The sequence below is a fragment of the Aegilops tauschii genome, chromosome 7 (genome assembly GCF_002575655.3).
Source record: "Aegilops tauschii subsp. strangulata cultivar AL8/78 chromosome 7, Aet v6.0, whole genome shotgun sequence".
Classification (NCBI taxonomy): domain Eukaryota; kingdom Viridiplantae; phylum Streptophyta; class Magnoliopsida; order Poales; family Poaceae; genus Aegilops; species Aegilops tauschii.
In genome coordinates, this window is record NC_053041.3 from 151,711,235 (window position 1) to 151,733,070 (window position 21,836).

Sequence of the window (21,836 nt, forward strand, 5' to 3'; positions counted from 1 at the left end):
TGGCGGTTCATCTAACTGTCTTTTCAAATCCTCAAAAGCGGTGTTGGCAGCATCACTCCAGACAAAGTCATTTGTTTTCTTCATCATCTGATACAGCGGTATGGCCTTTTCACCCAACCGGCTTATAAATCGACTTAAAGCAGCGATCCGACCTGCCAGACGCTGGACGTCATTTATACACGCTGGCTTAGACAGAGAGGTGATTGCCTTGATCTTCTCCGGGTTAGGTTCAATGCCTCTATGAGAAACCAGAAAACCCAAGAGCTTGCCTGCAGGAACACCGAAGACGCACTTGGCCGGGTTAAGCATCATATTGTAGACCCGGAGATTACCAAAGGTCTCCCTCAGATCGTCTATCAAGGTCTCCTTCTCTCTGGATTTTACCACAATATCATCCACATAGGCATGAACGTTGCGCCCAATCTGATTATGAAGACAATTCTGTACGCACCGCTGGTAAGTCGCCCAGGCGCTCTTGAGCCCAAACGGCATAGACACATAACAGAAGGCTCCAAAAGGGGTAATGAATGCCGTCTTCTCTTGGTCCTTAACTTCCATTTTGATCTGATGGTATCCAGAGTAAGCGTCCAAAAAACTTAAACGCTCACAACCCGCCATAGCTTCAATAATTTGATCAATACGGGGGAGAGCAAAAGGATCAGCCGGACAAGCCTTGTTTAAATCCGTATAATCCACACACATACGCCAGGTGCCGTTCTTCTTGAGCACGAGCACTGGGTTAGCTAGCCATTCTGGATGAAAGACTTCAACGATGAACCCAGCCGCCAAGAGCCGGGCCACTTCCTCACCAATGGCTTTCCGCCTCTCCTCATTAAACCGCCGGAGAAATTTCTTGATTGGCTTAAATTTTGGATCAATATTAAGAGTGTGCTCAGCGAGTTCTCTCGGTACACCCGGCATGTCAGATGGTTTCCATGCAAAGATGTCCCGGTTCTCACGGATGAACTCGATGAGCGCGCTTTCCTAATTAGGATCCAGATTGGCACTGATGCTGAACTGCTTAGATGAGTCGCCTGGCACAAAGTCAATAAGCTTAGTCTCATCGGCCAAATTAAATTTCATTACTGGCTCATGCTCCGTGGTCGGCTTTTTCAAAGACGTCATATCTGCCGGGTCAACATTATCCTTGTAAAACTTTAATTCCTCTGTCGCACAAACAGATTCAGCGTAAGCAACGTCACCTTCCTCGCACTCCAAGGCTATCTTTCGGCTGCCATGAACCGTAATGGTCCCATTGTGACCCGGCATCTTGAGCTGCAAATATACGTAACACGGCCGTGTCATGAACTTGGCGTCAGCTGGCCGCCCAAATAAAGCATGGTACGGGCTTCTTATTTTGACCACCTCAAAAGTCAGTTTTTCCGCCCTGTAGTTGTACTCATCTCCAAAGGCTACTTCCAGCTCGATCTTACCAACTGGATACGCTGACTTACCGGGCACCACACCATGGAAAACAGTATTGGACTGGTTGAGGTTTTTATCAGTTAATCCCATACGACGGAAGGTCTCATAATAGAGGATGTTGATGCAACTGCCTCCGTCCATGAGTACCTTAGTGAACTTATACCCACCAACTTGAGGAGCCACCACCAAGGCCAGGTGACCTGGATTATCAACCCGGGGAGGGTGATCTTCCCTACTCCATACGATCGGCTGTTCAGACCATCGCAAGTAACGTGGAACTGCCGGCTCAACAGCATTCACAGCCCTCTTATGAAGCTTCTGATCTCGCTTGCACAAACTGGTAGTAAACACATGATACTGTCCACTGTTGAGCTTCTTTGGATGGGTCTGGTATCCCCCGTGCTGCTGCTGATTACCCAGGCCAGATTGCTGGTTAAAACCACCTCGATTACCTTGAGAATTCTGAAAATTGGAATTTGAACCGCCGCCCGGGCCATGAAAGCCGCCACCACCTGAGCCGCCGCCCTGCCTATTGTTACCATTGAACATGTTGGAATTCTTGAAAGCTTTCATGATCGCGCAGTCTTTCCATAGATGAGAGGCCGGCTTCTCCCTAGAGCCATGCCTTGGGCAGGGCTCATTTAACAGCTGCTGAAGCGTCGGGCCTGGCCCGCCAGACCGGGGAGGCTGTCTCCCCTTACGTCCGAGATTGTTACCCTGCGTGTTGGTGTTGGCCACAAACTCCATACCATCACCAGCCTTACGCTTATTACCTCCCTGATTCGTCGGGTTATGCTGAGGGCCCTTGCCGTTGCCATTCTTCTTTCCCTTCCCTGTCTTTTCCTCATCAGACGCGGGATCCTTGGTACTATCAGAGTCGGCGTACTTGACCAGAGCCGCCATCAGCGTACCCATATCCTTGCAATCGTGCTTGAGCCGCCCAAGCTTCATCTTCAGGGGTGCAAAACGACAATTTTGCTCCAACATTAAAACCGCAGAGCCAGCATCCATCTTATCAGACGAATGTATTATTCCTTGACCTGGCGTACCCAATGGGTCGTAGACTCGCCTTCTTGCTGCTTGCAGTTAGTCAAATCCACAATTGACATAGAGTGCCTACATGTATCTTTGAAGTTTTGGATGAACCGGGCTTTCAGCTCTGCCCATGACCCGGTGGAATTAGGTGGCAGTCCCTTTAACCAAGTGCGGGCAGTCCCATCCATCATCATGGTGAAGTATTTGGCCATTGCCGCTTCGCTGACCTCCAGCAACTCCATCGCCATCTCGTAGCTTTCAATCCATGCTCCGGGCTGTAAATCAGCCGTGTAATTAGGTACCTTCCTAGGTCCCTTGAAATCTTTGGGCAGACGTTCGTTACGGAGAGCCGGCACCAGACAAGGGACACCTCTGGTCCTCGTAGCTATGCCTGCCTCGATAGAAGCCGTCGGATAAACCGGGAGGGGTTGGTAAGCTGTCAGCTGAGCCGCCTGCTCCACCTCTTGACGTGCTCTGTCTTGGTCTACCGCGTTAAAGGCTCCATTATGCGCCGGGCCGTGGCCAGCTGGCAAGTCACGGTGCCGGACGTTGCTTGAGCCGTTCGCTGAAACCATGTGTCTGCTATAACTTGGGGTCCGGTTCGGACGAGGGGTTGAATGAATCCTATCCCGGCTATATGAATATGCCTCCTATTGTGCCAGAGCCGTCTGAAGAAGTTCTCTGACCCTGTGGGTTTCGATCGCCGGTTGAGAGTCACCCTCGACTGGGAGAGCCGCCAGTCGCGCCGCTGCAGCGATCATGTTTTCCAACAGATTAGAATAATGACCCGGTGGTATCGGCACGTATTGAGGTGGGGCAGTATTCACACGGGGAGGCCCCATCACTTGCGGCTCAACCGGCGTCCCATCCCCGGGTGCCGTGATTTCTGGCGGGTTACTGGGCCCTGCACCGGGCGTGTTGAAGAGGTTCCGAGGATCATAAACCGGAGGGAGCCGAGATTGAGCCTTCTGATGCCTCCTTCTCATGACCTCATTGGATGCGTTCTGATCCATCGTGAGCCGGAAAGACTGCGCCTGAATCAGTTGAGTCTGGGCGTCCAGAGCCGCCCGTTCTGCAGCCATCCTGATTCCCTCCGCTGCCAGATCTTCCTTGGCTCGTGCTATATCCAGCTTTAACTGTGCCACCTCCGCATGATTTTGAGCTTGATCCGCTGGGACGACCGTGGCGGTTAGTAGGGCAGTCATCTTATCCGTGAGATCCATCAGCACCTGAGCTGGCGAGTGCATAGGGCCTCCTGCCCCAGCGGCGTATTTTTTAACAGGTTGCGTGCCGGCCATGAAGATTCCAACCCGGCTCGGTGGCTCAAAAGGGTCCGGAATACTGTCGCCATCGGAACAACTCCCGAGCCTGCCATCTCGAAGTTGATACAATGAGTCCGTCTCACCTTTGGATGACTCATCATCAGAGCAGATAGCCGTCTCATCGCTAGATCTAGATCCTTCAGAGAGTCCTCCGTGGATGCATCCCACGAAAGCACGCTTCAAGGCGGGCAGTGTCCGGGCGGGTCTCGCACGCTGAGCCGTCTCGATGAGGTCAGTGCAGTTGTCCGGCTCAGGGCCTGCCTCGCCGATCTTGCCAATGAAAACGTGGATTCCGCCGAAGGGGACCCGGTACCCGTACTCGATTGAGCCGGCGTCGGGGCCCCAGCCTGTGTCGTTGATGTAGAGCTTGCCGCGACAACTCTTGGTCATCCGGCCCACAGTGTATCCCTTGAGCCCTTCGACGCTGCCCTTCAAGAACTCAAATCCACCGTGCGTTGGCCCCACGGTGGGCGCCAACTGTCGTGGAATAGTCACGGCAGATGCCCTTGTGAAAGGGCTTAGTCGTGGAGCCATCGCAACTAGGAAGCTTAAAGGGGTTAAAGCGGGACAAAGAACACGAGGGTTATACTGGTTCGGCCCCTTACGTTGAAGGAAAAAGCCTACTCCAGTTGAGGTCGAATTACTAGGGTTTCGATGACCAGGGAGCGAATCCGCTATGCCTGGCTACCGATTTGATGTTATCTCTCTTAAGCCGCCGGCGGGTCATCCCCTTATATACACGGGCTGACGCCCCGCAGCCTACAGAGTCCCGGCCGGCTTATAAACTGTATCCGGCTCGGTAACTAGTTAATCTTGCCTTACAACACAAGTCATGCCATTACGGCGGTTTATCACTACGGGTGTTAAATCACCTACGGGCTTTAGGCCCTTTATTGAACCGCCATCTTCAAGCTTTGATATTGGGCTTCATATGATGAATTACCATAACGTAACCCGGCCCCTCCTGGGCGGGTTACGCCAGTAGTTATATCCCCAACAGTTATGCCAAGCTTTCCACCAAGCTCGTGGAAGAGTTTGAGGGCGCGGCTCTAAAGGTGGATGACATCTTGGAAGAGGAGTGTCGCGACCTCTTCTCAGTGGCGGTGGCGCGCGTCTTCAACCACCTTCTCCTTCGCCCTGCGGAGTCTCGCGACATCACTACAAAAAAGACATATCCATGACATTTTGGGCCGAATGAATTCTTTTCTGTCATGCTTATGACACTTCCACTACTTCAGGTTGCTGCTAACGCGACACTACGATCAGAGACCCTTCGACGAAACTGTGTGCGATGCCATAATCGCAAACGGTGGTGTAAAAAAACCGTCAAAAAAGGTGCAAAACGTTTGCGATGGAGGATGCATCAAACACGATTCAGATTTTAGTTGCGTGTGTGATTCAGGGCATACGGTTCAGTTCAATTAACCGTTTGTCATGAGGAGGAACAAAAGAAACGGGCAGCCAGATGAACGCGTGTGTGATGTACAGCATACGGTTCACTCGGATGAACTGTTTGTGATTAGGCAACACAAAAGAAACGGTCAACCAAATGAAGGTGTGTGCGATATACGGCATGCAGTTCACTCGGGTGAACCGTTTACGTTGACACAAGAGAACAGAAACGGTTCAATTTAACAAGACGTGTGTGTTGTGCGATGGGATTGCATACAGAAAAACAACATATATATATACACACACACTTATAAGGACATGCTTGCATAACCAAATTAAACATCCACTTACATAGGTGGCTACTACAACCATGGCATTTGCACACACCAAAGTAAACTATTACATGCATAATTACATAGGTGGTTACTACACACATGACATTTCTACACACCAATAAAGTAAACTATATATTACATGCACGATTAACTAGCATAAACTTTCATCTGATCATCATCTACTTCTTGTGACGCTTGCTCTGCTTGTGGCTCGATCCGGGCTCGTCGATTTGGGTAACGAGGCACTTCCACATGTCAATGATCCGCCTGTGCATCTCGTAGCATGTGTACATGCTCTTGGCCGCGAACCTGAGGTGAGGTTCATCAAGTTGCCGCATCCAGGCCCTGTGCCAGGATAGCGGGCTTGTTCTATGGGCATCCTGCTTCATCTTTTCGTAGTAGGGGTCGATGATGGTCGAGGCGAGTTCGACCAGGGAGTCCTTCGTGCTGCCCCGGACCCTGAAGTGGTCACAGATTTCGACAAGGTTCTTGCAGGCCAAGCCCGTAACACTGAGCGCATTTACATCGTCTCTGGTGTCCACCGTGGCGAACTTGTAGTCGGTGTTGTTCACAAACCTGTTGAAACGGTCGCAAGGCTCTGTGGCCATGCAGTAGTGGTAGATGAGGACATGATGGCGCACGCACAACTGGGCGACGACAACCTTCTGATCTAGGACGGGACAACCGGTGGTCTACTAGAGGTCGATGCTGACCACCTTGTACTTGTCTCCAGCAAGCAGCTGCTCAACGCTGTTGATGTAGTCATCCACCACGGCCGGGTCGATGGTGTACACCACCGAGAGATCCATCTCCCTCGCGTGGGTCTCCACTCTATGCTCGCCGAACTCCGTTGGAGCGCCGCTGGACATCCCCTCTCTATGTGTCGTCGTGGGTGTGCTTGTTGTGTTGTGGGGCGCGATTGAAAGGTTGAAGAGACTAAGGTTATAATGGCCATGGGAATTAAAGGGGAAGCCAGACGGCCAGGAATATCGGCAGGCCCTGATGGCAGTTCTAATTTGCAGCGCGTAACTCCATCGTGCCACATGTAACTACATCGCGTGGCAACGCACGCGGCGCAACCGCATGCATACGGGGCCCCCGACGTGATCGTGCGCATGCCCAACCGTTGGCAGAGTGCGCGCGGAGGGACGCGAGCAGAGCGCTCTGCGGTTGCCTCAATGGCGAGCAACCATACATATTTGCATATAGCAGTTGAACATGCAAGGAAAAGCTGTCCACAAGCCGAGCGCGCCGACGGACACGAGGAGAGCGCACCACGGCGCCTAACAGCGAGCACAGCGCGCTGCGGCACCTGACGGCGGGATAGACCTTCATTCAAGCCAATCAAAATAAGACTGGAACAAACATGTCTGTATTGAGCAAAGGGATCGCACATGTCTGTATTGACTAGAACGAGAATGCAATAGCAAAATAAGAATTAAGGCCACGATGATGCGATCGCAGTGGTGGTTATAGGAGGCAAGAAGAAAGATGGATCCATCAATGTACGACCTCCTCCTCCTCAACTCAGTGCGCCGGCTAGGCCACCGACCAGCGACTAAGGAGCGGCGGCTTGTGTGGCAAGGTCAAGGTGCTTCTCAACTAAGGCATCCAAGGCTTCCAGCTGGCTGAAGAAAGCCAACGTCGTAGCGTCCTCACTGGCCTTGTAGATACCTATGTACAAGATTCTCTCGTACACATGGATGTGTAGGTCGGCGGTTTCTTGCAAATGGAGGCGCCTCGCGGCGAGTGCGACCTCCAGGTGGACATTCTTCGTGCCGTCGGCGGGCAGTCGCAGGGCTACCAGTGCTTGAAAGAGGCTCCGACCATGGAGGCCAATTAGGGTGGCAGGCAATGAGGAGCCCGGGCGCGCGGGCTGGAGGAGTACAGCGATGTCGTCCATGAGCTTCTTGACGACGGTGAACCTGTTGGTGGTGCGAACGATCATCTGGTCCAACTGAGAGTCATAGCTGGCGTCGATGGCGGCCATCCACTAGCCGGTCGCCAACACCGTATGGAGGCGATCCACGGTGCCATGCCGCAGGCCGGCGTCATGGACCATCTGGCACAGTCGCTGGCTGCTCGCGCTCATCGCCGCCATGGGTTTGGAGTGGGCACTTTTACGCTTATTAGTGTAGGTGCTTAGGCAAATGCTTAGGTGCGTATGATGTGGTAGATGCATTGGAATGGAGGGGTGCCTTTATATGAGTGCAAACTGGGTTGCATTCACATTATGCTGCCTCTTTTCCCAGTCCTCCCATTACTTCCCTCATGCATTCACACGATGCTAATTGAAGGAGGATGCATCATTGGCCGTTCAACATTTCGGGAACCGCTACCCTCTCCCTCATCTCATTAAAGCCGTATCGGGAACTGCGCCGCCCGCTGTCAAATCGTATAGTACTGTGCCTTCCGCTGCACGCCTGGCTGAACACGCCTCCTCGCCTCCATCTATGCTTAATTACTGAATTTTAGTTGCAAAAATTAGATACTGCTAGTGATTTTTAGCTTCATATTTTGACAAATCGCAGTGTTACAAGGTTGGCAAAAGGCAATGTTACCAGATCAACAAATGTCAATCTTTCTAGTTTGACAAATGGCAACATACCCAATATGGCAGATGCAAATCGCACCAAATTATTTGTAAGTGGTTCACACGGGTCATCCAAAAGAACTGCTTGTGTTCAAGAGATGCCCAAATCCTGCTCTCACTTTGCATACGGGTGTTCTATCTAAAACCATCATGCTTGTTGTGAGAAGCTCTGATTTGTGAGAAGCATATACCCAAACCTGCCCCAAATGGGACAAAAACTTTACCACGCCATGTTGATGCCGCTCCATGATAGCATGCCAAGTTTCATGAATTTCAGACGAGTTTTGGATTTACTAGAGTTTAAAAACCAAGTATCTCAATGTTTGCGGCCGAGTGACGGTGGGAGGGTGTTTGACATTCATTCCCATTTCTTGCATGGGACCTAAGAATGCACCCAAGGACAAAGATTTGATTTTTCAACCAATTTATATGCACCGGAGCATGTGCATGTAGTTCAAATTTGAATTATGCACATAAATGCATTGAAAACACACTTAATGCATAAAAATGTCCAAACGAACCCCGAAAATCACACAAAAAACACAACACTAATGTTGTTCTATGTTGACACGAGAAAAATTTGAAAGCAATAAGAGGCAATGGATATCGTTTCACCCCCAAAGTTGGGGCGTTCCCTACCGAAACCATCATGCTTGTTCTGAGAAGCTCTGGTTGTGAGAAGCATATACCCAAACCTGCCCCAAATGGGACAAAAACTTTATCACGCCATGTTGATGCCGCTCCATGATAGCATGCCAAGTTTCATGAATTTCAGATGTGTTTTGGATTTACTAGAATTTAAAAACCAGGTATCTCAATGTTTGCGGCCGAGTGACGGTGGCAGGGTGTTTGACATTCATTCCCATTTCTTGCATGGGACCTAAGCATTCACCCAAGGACAAAGATTTGATTTTTCAACCAATTTTTATGCACTAGTAGAAAAAGGGTCAAATGTCAAGCACATTAGTGCCGGTTTGCTTTTGAGCCGGCACTAATGTGTGCATTAGTGCCGGTTCCAACGGCTAGCCGGCCGCTTTCATTAGTACCGGTTTGTGGCCGACCTTTAGCATCGGTTCATGCCACGGACCGGTACTAAAGTGAGTGGTGGCAGGTTGTTGTCAGTCCGGGGCTCCTCCAGCACCTTTAGTACCGGTTCGTGGCACGAACCGGTGCTAAAGGTCGTCCTACATAAACCCTTCGTCCACCCGAGCTCGCTCTGTTCTTCCCCTTTCCCCTCTCCTATCTGTTCTTCCCCTCTTCCTCTCGAGCTCATCACACATTTTGCCCAAAATTTGTCAAGATTTGAAGGCCCCCATCCATTCAAATGATCACAAAGGTTAGCAACTTTGTCCTTTCATCTCTCATTGCTAGATTAGCTCTTGCAATGCTTTGTATAGTGATTAATTTATGAGTTTAGTAATTTGGGAGGAAATATATGTGGTAGTATTTGATTTATATGCAATTTGAGGTCAAAAATAACACTTAGTTTGCATATGTAGGTGTGGTTTACTTAGTGGCTTCTAAATCTCCGTCGTAACCACGGTCGATAGCCCGCACCATTCTGTCGCTGGCACCACCTTGTGGTGAGCCTCTTGTTCATGAATGTTTTACATTACCAAATTGATGTTTGTGTGATTTGGATATATAGTTACTCGTATAATTATCTTACCCGTACGTTGTTTGTTATACATAGTGCCATGGTTTTGATATCCGTCCCCGTCGGCCCTCGTCCTTGTTATGATTCGGATGTGGTATATTCTCTTTTAAAACTAGTTGTTGCATTTCGTGTTTATGACAAATTATGCCCATCAAGTTGACATAGATATTTTTGTCTAGGAGGTTTGTGAACCGGAAATTCCAACCGACCCTATTGTCGAGAGGTTAAATTTAGTTGAAAGAAAAAACAAGTATTTGAAACAAAAATTGAAAAGAATTGAGGGGGAGAAGATGGAATTGGAGTTGCATTTTGTCGACGTCGTCGATGATCACAAGATCAAGATGGAGAAAATGCGCTTGAAGATTAGAAAGATTAGAAAATATGCCATTGATAGTGAGGCTTGGTATCATTATGCTGTTGGATCAATTGTTACCTTAGTTGCGATCTTGATCGCATTTGTTGTTGCATTTAAATGCTTTAGTTAGACAGTTATTTGTTTGTTGCATTTAACTCTTGTATGAACTTTATGTATGAACTTGTATTAATTTGGTCTTTTCAGTGTCGTGTAATGAAGATGAGCCGACAATGGATGTACGATGACCGATGCTCTCCCAAGTTCATTAATGGCGTCCAAACTTTTCTGCTTGCGGCTGAGGCAAACAAGCGGGCGGATGGTTTTATGCCTTGTCCATGTTTAGTCTTCAAGAATGATCACAATTACTCTACGTTAAGAACCATTCACGTCCACCTGTTTAAGTCCAGTTTCATGCCCCAATATAATGTTTGGACCAAGCACGAAGAAAGAGGGGTTATGATGGAAGACAATGAAGAAGAAGAGGACGACGACAACTATCCTGGCCATGGGTTCCCTGAATACGATGATACAACCATGGGGGAAGAAGCTGAGCCGGCAATGCGGGAAGAAGCTGAAGAAGAGGCATCAGATGAGCCCGCTGATGATCTAGGTCGGGCCGTTGCTGATGCAAAGAGAAATTGTGCAAGTGATTTGGAGAAGAAGAAGTTGCAGCGCATGTTAGAGGATCACAAGAAATTGTTGTACCCGAATTGCGAAGCTGACAAGAAAAAGTTGGGCACCACACTGGAATTGCTGCAATGGAAGGTAGAGAATGGTGTATCTGACAAGGGATTTGGAAAGTTGCTGGTAATGATAAAGAATATGCTTCCAAAGGACAATGAATTGCCCGAGAGTATGTACGAAGCAAAGAAGGATGTCTGCCCTCTAGGGTTAGAGGTGCAGAAGATACATGCATGCCCTAATGACTGCATCCTCTACCGCGGTGAGTACGAGGATTTGAACGCTTGCCCGGTATGCGGTGCATTGCGCTATAAGATCAGGCGCGATGACCCTGGTGATGTCGAGGGCGGGCGCCCCAGGAAGAAGATTCCTGCCAAGGTGATGTGGTATGCTCCTATAATACCATTGTTGCAACGTTTGTTCCAAAACAAAGAGCATGCCAAGGCGATGCGATGGCACAGAGAAGACTGTAAGAAAGACGGAAAGTTGAGAGTACCCGCTGACGGGTCGCAGTGGAGGAAAATCAAGAGAAAGTACGGAAAGGAGTTTGCAGATGACGCAAGGAACGTATGGTTTGGTGTAAGCGCAGATGGCATTAATCCTTTTGGGGAACAGAGCAGCAACCATAGCACCTGGCCTGTGACTCTATGTTTGTATAACCTTCCTCCTTGGTTGTGCATGAAGCGGAAGTTCATTATGATGCCAGTGCTCATCCAAGTCCCTAAGCAACCCGGCAATGACATTGATGTGTACCTAAGGCCATTAGTTGAAGAACTCTTATAGCTGTGGAATGGAACAGGTGTACGTGCGTGGGATGAGTACATGGGGGAAGAATTTGACCTAAAGGCCTTGTTGTTTCTAACCATCAATGATTGGCCTGCTCTCAGTAACCTTTCAGGAAAGACAAACAAGGGATACCGCGCATGCACGCACTGTTTGGATGATACCGACAGTATATATTTGGACAATTGTAAGAAGAATGTGTACCTGGGACATCGTCAATTTCTTCCGAGCAGGCATCCTGTAAGAAAGAAAGGCAAGCATTTCAAAGGTGAGGCGGATCATCGGACGAAGCCTCGCCACCGTACTGGTGCTGATGTACATGATATGGTCAAGGATTTGAAGGTAGTCGTTGGAAAGGGTCCTGGTGGACAACCTGTTCCGAATGACGCTGACGGACACGCACCCATGTGGAAGAAGAAATCTATATTTTGGGACCTGCCCTATTGGAAAGACCTAGAGGTCCGCTCTGCAATCGACGTGATGCACGTGACGAAGAATCTTTGCGTGACCCTGCTTGGCTTCTTGGGCATGTATGGGAAGACAAAAGATACACCTGAGGCATGGGAGGACCAGCAACGTATGCATGGAAAAGACGGCATACATCAGGGTCATGCTAGCTACGCTCTTACCAAAGAAGAGAAGGAAATCTTCTTTGAATGCCTGCTCAGTATTAAGGTATCGTCTGGCTTCTCGTCGAATATAAAGGGAATAATAAACATGGCAGAGAAAAATTTCCAGAACCTAAAGTCTCATGACTGCCACGTGATTATGACGAAACTGCTTCCGGTTGCATTGAGGGGGCTTCTACCGGATAACGTTCGATTAGCCATTGTGAAGCTATGTGCATTCCTCAGTGCAATCTCTCAGATGGTAATCGATCCAGAAATCATACCAAGGTTAGAGAATGATTTGGTGCAATGTCTTGTCAGTTTCAAGTTGGTGTTCCAACCATCCTTCTTCAACATCATGACGCACGTCCTAGTTCACCTATGCGAAGAGATTAACGTTTTGGGTCCTGTATTTCTATACAATATGTTCCCCTTTGAGAGGTTCATGGGAGTCTTAAAGAAATATGTTCATAACCGTGCTAGGCCAGAAGGAAGCATCTCCAACGGCCATGAAAATGAGGAGGTCATTGAGTTTTGTATCGACTTTATTCCTGACCTTAAGCCGATTGGTGTTCCTGAATCGCAGCATAAGGGCAGACTGGATGGAAAAGGCATGCTAGGAGGGAATCAAAAAATATGTATGAACAGACATTCTCTCACTGAAGCACACTACATAGTTCTACAGAAGTCCGCCTTGGTGGCTCCGTATATAGACGAACACAAGAATTTTCTACACTCCAAACACCCGGAGCGGTCTAATGACTGGATTACACGTGAACAAACCAGGAGTTTCACCAGCTGGTTGCAGACACGTACCATGCATGACGCCTCTATTGAAGATGACCTGTACTCGCTGTCCCAGTTACCATCTTCGAATATAATGACTTTCAAAGGGTACGAGATAAATGGTGATACATTTTACACGATCGCCCAAGATAAGAAGAGCACCAACCAAAACAGTGGTGTCCGCTTTGACGCAACAACCAAGACAGGAAAGGAAACATATTATGGTTACATAGAGGAGATATGGGAACTTGACTATGGACGTGGTTTGAAGGTCCCTTTGTTTCGGTGCAAATGGGTCAATATGACACAAGGCGGGGTAACGGAAGACCCGCAGTATGGAATGACAACAGTGGATCTCAACAATCTTGCATATGTAGACGAACCATTCGTCCTAGCTAATGATGTGGCATAGGTTTTCTATGTGAAGGATATGCCTACCAAGCCGAGAAAAAGAAAATATAAGGAAGCGAATGCATCATACGATGAGCCAAAGCGCCACATAGTTCTTTCTGGGAAGAGGAACATCGTGGGAGTGGATGACAAGACAGACATGTCAGAAGATTATGAAAAGTTTGATGAAATTGCTCCATTCACTGTGAATATTGACCCGAGCATCCAGTTAAATGATGAAGATTTTCCATGGCTACGGCGCAAAGGGACACACGCGAAGAAAAAGTTTCACACCCAAAGATCTGGGATGTGATCGGCTTCACTATCATCACTTTCTTCTGTGTATCACACCTAGGAGGGAATCTCTGTAATAGTTAGGGTAGTTATGTGTTTTGGCATTTGAAACGCGAAGAAATTTTATGTGCAAACAAATTCTTTCATGCATTTACTGATTTTTCAGCTAAATGACCCTGAAATTGAAAAGCATTTCAAATGCACTCAGAAAAGGTTGAGAGTTGGCATGGTATCATAATTTCACCCACATAGCATGTGCAAAAAAGTAGAGAGGGTTACCGCAAAAACTGGATGCACTTCGTGTACAAAATAGTGATTCACTGATATTAAACATAAGAAAAAAGAATCACTGAAAAATCTATTTTCAAAGTTAAGTTATTCACAAACTAGTGATTCACACAAATTTCAAATAATTAAAAATGTAAACTATTCAAATTTGTAAACTACCGGCACTAATAGAAAGTTTGTAATTTTTTGTATCTAAAGCAAAAATATTCACAAAGAAACTCCAAATACAGCAAAAATCAACTCAAAAATAAATAAAGCAAAAAAATAAAAAATCCCGCCTACTGCGCCACAGCGGCCTGCTTACGACTAGAAATCCAACCTGTTGTTGGGCCAGGATGCAGGCCCGCAAAGGCCCAGTAGGCCCACAGGGCAGCACAGAACATTTAGGCCCAGTAGGCCTTCTTTGGAGAGGAGCTCAAGACAGCTACCGCACTAGGGCTTATAAACCAGTATGGACGCCCCTCGGCTAGCGAGGTGGGACTAAACATGACGCACCGCACCTGCACCAGCGCACCCCCTTTAGTACCGGGTGGTGGCTCAAACCGGTACTAAAGGGGGGTCTTTAGTACCGGTTGGAGCCACCACCCGGTACTAAAGGGTGTACGCTTCCCGCCGCTTGGCCTGGCCAAAACAGACTTTAGTACCGGTTGATGGCTCCAACCGGTACTAAAGGGGTGTTCTATATAAGAAAGCACTTCAAAAAAATTCAGTTTCTCATCTCTCCCTCTACTTCTTTCTCCTCTGCCCCGTCGCCGCCGCCCCCGTCGCCGTCCCCGTCGCCGTCCGTCGCCCCGGCCGTCCCCGTCCCCGTCGTCCCCGTCGCCGCGCCCCGCCCCGTCGTCCCGTCGTCCCCGCCCGGCCCGTCCCCGTCACCGTCATCGCCGCCCCGTCCACATCCCCGTCGCCACCGCCCGTCTCCGTCCCCGTCGCCGCCCCCCGTCGCCGCGCCTCGCCGATGAGCTCCTTCCCCAGCCGCCATGTCCACACACACACACACATATTCGGTTTTTAGTTATAAATTTTAGTTATAGAAATTTTTCTGTTTTTTAGTTATAGAAATGTTAGAAATTTTTCTATTTTTTAGTAATAGAAATATTAGAAAAGTTAGTTATATAGAAATGTTATAAATTTGTTCTGTTTTTTAGTTATAGAAATATTTATAGAAATGTTAGAAATTTTTCTGTTTTTTAGTTATAGAAATATTAGAAATGTTATAGAAATGTTAGTTATATATATAGAAATGTTAGAAATTGTAGAATTAGTTTTAGTTAGATGAATTAGATTAATGTCAAATTGTTAGAATTTGAATATAGAATTTTAGTTATCACAATCCAATCATTTAAAAATGTTACTTTTTGCGGGCATATAGTATTTGTTCTCGACGATGCCCGACCCGCATCCTCGCCATCGACCCGTTCGCGACGACGTCCGGCTGACCCATGTCTGGGATTGTGCTCCGCCGGGCTGGCACTGGGAGGTGCTACCTGGAGGGGCGCGCCGCTTGGTGAGGAACCCGGCCTCGGGTCCCATCGTCGACCCTGATCTCCTTTGGTGGCGTTCGCGTGGGCCACATTCGGTGCAGAGGGAGCCGGCCCCGCCGGAGGTGGTGCGTCATCGTGTCAGGGAGGAGGATGAGCACGTCCATCGCTACCTGGCTGCTATGGACGTCAGGTTCTCCAATACCTGGCAGGTTCTTTGGGCAGATGACCGGAGATATGATCCTGTGATGGTTCCTTGTCTTTGGGTGTCCACCGCCCGCGCCCCAGGAACCGTGAGTGGCCTAGATTCTTCTATAGTATTCGATTTTATTAGCTACCTAGCCAGTGATGTATTCGAGATTATATATTATTCGAGACGATGTATTCGAGATTATATATTATTCGAGACGATGCATATTATGTACTATATGATTCAGTTTTTCCTTATTGATTGCATCCATGCATTGTAATTTGAATACTAAATTGTTTTATATTTCTTCTGTATTAGTTAAATAAAAGCTATGGGGGACAATACCGGCAGAGAGGGAGAAGAGGCCCTGTTCGAGATCATACGCAGCCCTAACAGGCCAGATGATCTGAATGAAGCAAATGACGGCTCCCAATATCTGAACAATACCGGGGAGGGTGATGATAAGATATTCGATCTCGACGATCGAGCTGATGAAGTCATGAACTATGATTATGATTATGAAGACGCAGACAATGATTATGATGACGAATACAATGTTGATCTTGAAATAACAAACACTAGCGGCGAGGTATATTTATATAAGCAGGTATCTAGTGATCATCACATGTTTTTTTATTTGAAGATATATTAATGAATCGATCTTTCTTCTTTCAGCCCTCCGGATCGAGCAAATCTGCTTCTACAGACAGCAGGACAAAGCGCGGCCCGGGCAAAAAGTTAAAGGAGGGTGTAAAGTACAACATCGATTCCATATAATGCAGGCTGAAATGCTCAAGATCACTGTTGGACAACTCCTCGATATCGAGCCCATGTCTCCGGTTAGAGAGGAGGAAATAAAACGGAAATATGTCCGGGGCCAACCTTTGGTCGAGCCCGAGGAGGTCAAGAACCTCCCAACGAGAATGTATGAATTGCATGATTGGTACATGGAAATTACCAAGATTTCCAATCGAGAGTCCCTCATGGTGCAAATCGAGGAACATCATTACTTCAATAAGAAAGCTCTGTCCGTTGAGTATTCAGAAATATTCCAGTTATTCAATCAAGATGCACTCGACAAATCTATCGTCAGTTGCTATTGTCTGTAAGTGATTTCTTTCTGTAATTTAAGTCTCAAGCTAGCTCTAGTGCGCATTGATTGATCATTAATTACCTGTAATTATAGATCTTTTCTGTGGTATTATGCAGGATGAAGATGTATGAAATGAAAAAAGCTGGACGCTATGGCATTGGGTTCATTGACCCAAATATCGTTAATGAATACACATGGAAATTGGAATGGTGTAGACAAGATGTAGAGAAAAACATGCTAGACTTCTTGAAGCGCCTCAATAGCAATGAAGATATACTACTTCCCTACAACTTCGAGTGAGTCACACTGTCTTGTACTACAAATTCTGTTTTTGCTTACTAGCTAGATGTTAATAAGTGTATAGGGTTTAGGGTTATAGTTGATTAGTGTTATGCACATGCCCACTTAATTTATACATGCAAACGTATGCGCATGCAGGTTCCACTGGATCTTGTTAGACATTAAGGTTGACAAAGGAAAAGTTGAAGTACTGGACTCACTACTTAAAAAAGATAGTGACTACTGCATCGTGAAGGGGATAGTCGACAGGTTATTTCAATCATTATTAACTATAACTCGGCCTATTTAGTTCGTCATCTCCTGATATGAACTATTTTTAAAAACCCCTTTATTAATTTTCTTTGCCGGCGGGCAGGGCTTGGGCAAAGTACATCAAGGTGACTCCAGGAAAATGGCGACAAAAGCTATGTTGGTATCGACCCAAGGTAAGTAATTAAGTAGTACTAGCTAGCTAGATACCATCTCTTTGTTTATTGTTTCAATACCATTAATTAATTAACATGCTTGATTAATTATTATCTGATTAAATTCTATTCTCATAAAGGCCCTAAAGCAGGCACCGGGGACTGAAGTGTGTGCATACTACGTTTGCGAGAACATTCGCATGATGGCATGCGAAAGGAGCAGATCTGATAGACCGGACTGGGTACGTTTGCTAGAACACTATTCACAAATCTTACATGATTGTCGATATCTAGTCACACAACTAATACACATGCATATTGATCTCCTTCTTAACAGTTCAAAGAGGTGCAGGACCAGCTCCTACCAACAGAGCGCATACAAGCACTTCAAGAGGAAATAGCGGGATTTTTGCTCGACCAGGTCATAGATCCCAAAGGAGAATACTATTACCCGCTACCGCCCCCATGAACCACTTGTCATCGTGCTCCGAAGGCACCAAGGCAACATGTAGGAGAAATTGTATATATATACATGTGTATGTGTGAATAATTAATGGTGGTTGTTAGACATTCGATTATATATATATATGATCGGTTCTACGAGAAAATCTATTTATATATATGCATAACGTGTACAATATGTAGTATCATAAAATACCAGCAAACAAAAAAGAATTAAATGGAAAACACAAAATTAATGGAAAAATAAAAATTAAAACCAAAACCCCCCAAACATTTAGTACCGGTTGGTTCTACCAACCGGTACTAATGGTCTACCAGCACCCGGGCCTGGCTCGTGCCACGTGGTGGCACTTTAGCGCCGGTTCGTGCCGAACCGGTAGTAAAGGGGGGGCTTTAGTCTCCACTCTTTAGTGCCGGTTGCAGAACCGGCACTAAAGGCCCTTACGAATCGGCGCTAAAGCCCGGTTCTGCACTAGTAACGCACCAGAGTATGTGCATGTAGTTCAAATTTGAATTATGCACATAAATGCATTGAAAACTCACTTAATGCATAAAAATGTCCAAATGAACCCCAAAAGATAACACAACACTCCTGTTGTTCTATGTTGACATGAGAAAAAATTTGAAAGCAATAAGAGGCAATGGATATCGTTTCGCCCCCAAAGTTGGGGCATTCCCTACCGAAACTATCGTGCTTGTTGTGAGAAGCTCTGGTTTGTCAGAAGCATATACCCAAACCTACCCCAAATGGGACAAAAACTTTACCACGGCATGTGGATGCCCGCTCCATGATAGCATGCCAAGTTTCATGAATTTCAGACGAGTTTTGGATTTACTAGAATTTAAAAACCAGGTATCTCAATGTTTGCGGCCGAGTGATGCTGGCAGGGTGTTTGACATTCATTCCAATTTCTTGCATGGGACCTAAGCATGCACCCAAGGACAAATGATTTGATTTTTCAACCAGTTTATATGCACCGGAGCATGTGCATGTAGTTCAAATTTGAATTATGCACATAAGTGCATTGAAAACTCACTTAATGCATAAAATTGTCCAAACGAACCCCAAAAAATCACAAAAAATAACACAACACTCCTGTTGTTCTGTGTTGACACGAGAAAAAATTTGAAAGCAATGAGAGAAAATGGATATCATTTCGCCCCCAATGTTGGGGCGTTCCCTACCGAAACCATCATGCTTGTTGTGAGAAGCTTTGGTTTGTGAGAAGCATATACTCAAACCTACCCCAAATGGGACAAAAACTTTACCACGCCATGTTGATGCCGCTCCATGATAGCATGCCAAGTTTCATGAATTTCAGACGAGTTTTGGATTTACTAGAATTTAAAAATCAGGCATCTCAATGTTTTGCCGGCAATCAATGGTGCCCTGGTGTTTGAAATTCATTCCCATTTCTTGCATGGGACCTAAGCATGCACCGAAGGACAAAGATTTGATTTTTCAACCAATTTATATGCACTGGAGCATGTGCATGTAGTTCAAATTTGAATTATGCACATAAATGCATTGAAAACTCACTTAATGCATAAAAATGTCCAAACGAACCCTGAATAATTCCAATTCTATTATGATCACTGCAGATAAAAGGTCTAGCAATTCAAACACCGTCCATTGCCGCTGTGGCCCCATTATGTAATTCAAATCAAGACGAAAAATCAAGTAGATCCCACATAGTTTATTATAACCAACCGTGTGAGATGCAGCACAAAATATCTTGGAGCACCATGAGAAGGTGCGACGGCTACAGTCCATAGCCCGCTCTGAATATGGTACCGTGTATGATGACACTTTGCGCGCTAGTTTTTTGGCTGAAGCGATTCCAAATTTTCGGCTTCCGCGGAAATATCTACCTCCCCGCCCCCTCCCCCTACCAAAAGCCACATTTCCCCTGTTTCCGCCTTATTATCCAAGTTGAAACCTTCACTCCTTGCTTGCAGCGCCACTGCCTCCTCGCCAGCGACCCTCCTTTACGCTGCTCGGCCTCGCCTATCCAGGCAGGTAATCCACACCCGACCCCCCATCCTCCTCCTTCGACATCCCACATGCCCCGACCGCCAGCGCGAGCGCGACACCTTCCACCCAAATCACCGACCCCTCCACCAAATAAGCGCCAGCCTAAGCCATGGTGCACACAGTATAGCCAGGACCTCAAGGAGCATTTGGCAACGGAGAAGCAAATCACGACCGCATGCGCGGATGAGGTCGCGATGGTTGCCATTCGGGCCGACCCCCAGATCTTGGAGGAGCACCTCACCGTCGAGGCCACCGTTGACGCCTCGTGCGCCGACGCCGCGATGTGGTTGGCTGCTTTGACAGTTCGTGGCATTTTCTCGAGGCCACCGTCGGTGCGTTCGATGAAGACTACGAGGTGTTTTCTCAGCGTGCACGTGCTTACCTCATCTCGAGAGCCAGCAGGTTGGTGCCCGGAGCGGCTTAGGCAACTCACCACTACAACGAGGGCACCCACGATGCGGAGGCCTCACCCTCTTCCATGTCCAAGGAGCCAATCGTCATCGATATCTTCGACAATGAGGAGTAGCTTTACTTATTAGCTCACTATAAGGACCCATGTTCAGTTCGCTAGCTACTGCCTTTCCTTGACAAATTCTAGTGAATTGTGCTATCTACTTTTACCATGCAATCTTCTGCTATAATGTATATGTTCTATATGTCGTGCAATGTGGTGTTCAGTTAACGGCTTGGTTCAATTCTGCAAATGTGATGTTCAATTCTTGAGGGTGCAATATTTCCAAGTTGTTAAGCATGCTTGGTTTGGTCAACTGTCTGATCTTCTATTAGGAGTACGTTATATTGTGCAATGTGGTGCTCAATTAACATTTGGTTCATTTGTTGTGGTGTTTAGTTAACTGCTTGGTTCAATTCTACAATGCGATGTTAAATTGTTGTGGCTGCATTCTGTTATTGTATACCATGTGAGGAATAAAACAAATTCGGCTGTACTAAATACATGAGAAACAAATACAATTGCTATATTTCCAAGTTGTTAAGCATGCTTGGTTTGGTTAACAATCTGATCTTCTATTAGGAGTATGTTATATTGTGCAATGTGGTGCTTAGTTAACGTTTGGTTCATTTGTTGTGCTGTTTAGTTAACTGCTTGGTTCAATTCTACAATGCGACGTTCAATTGTTGTGGCTGCATTCTGTTATTGTATACCATGTGAGGAATAAATTGAATTTGGCTGTACTAAATACATGAGAAACAAATACAAGTGCTATATTTCCAAGTTGTTAAGCATGCTTTGTTTGGTTAACTGTCTGATCTTCTATTAGGAGTATGGTATATTGTGCAATGTGGTGCTCAGTTAACATTTGGTTCATTTGATGTGGTGTTTAGTTAACTGCTTGGTTCAATTCTGCAATGCGATGTTCAATTGTTGTGGGTGCATTCTCTTATTGTATACCATGTGAGGAATAAATCGAATTTGGCTGCACTTAATACATGAGAAACATATACAAGTGTTATATTTCCTAGTCCTTAGTCATGCTTGGTTTGGATAAATGGGTTTTCCATGTGGCTTCAATTAATCTGATGAATCTGCAATGTGCTTATTTTTCATCAACACATTTTACTAATAGCATGTGAGCCCTTACTTAAACTGATTACTAACTACCTTATATGTGTTGCAGGGAAACAATGGGAAGCACTGAGGTTTACAAGATGGTACTAACTATTATACCTTGCCTTTTTGTACTCCTTTGCCACATTTCCATTATAGAGAAGATATTTATGCACATCCTTGTTTTCAGGCTTCACTGATGATTAGCTCTCAAACCACCTCTGTGGTCAGGAGGCGAGGAAAGTTTTCATACAACACCCATGGTTCAATATTGAAGTGTTCCTGAAGGGGTCGAAGGAAGGACGGTCAATCATCCACATGCACTGGCCTAAAGTTGCAAAGACCTTCAACATGAATGAAGGC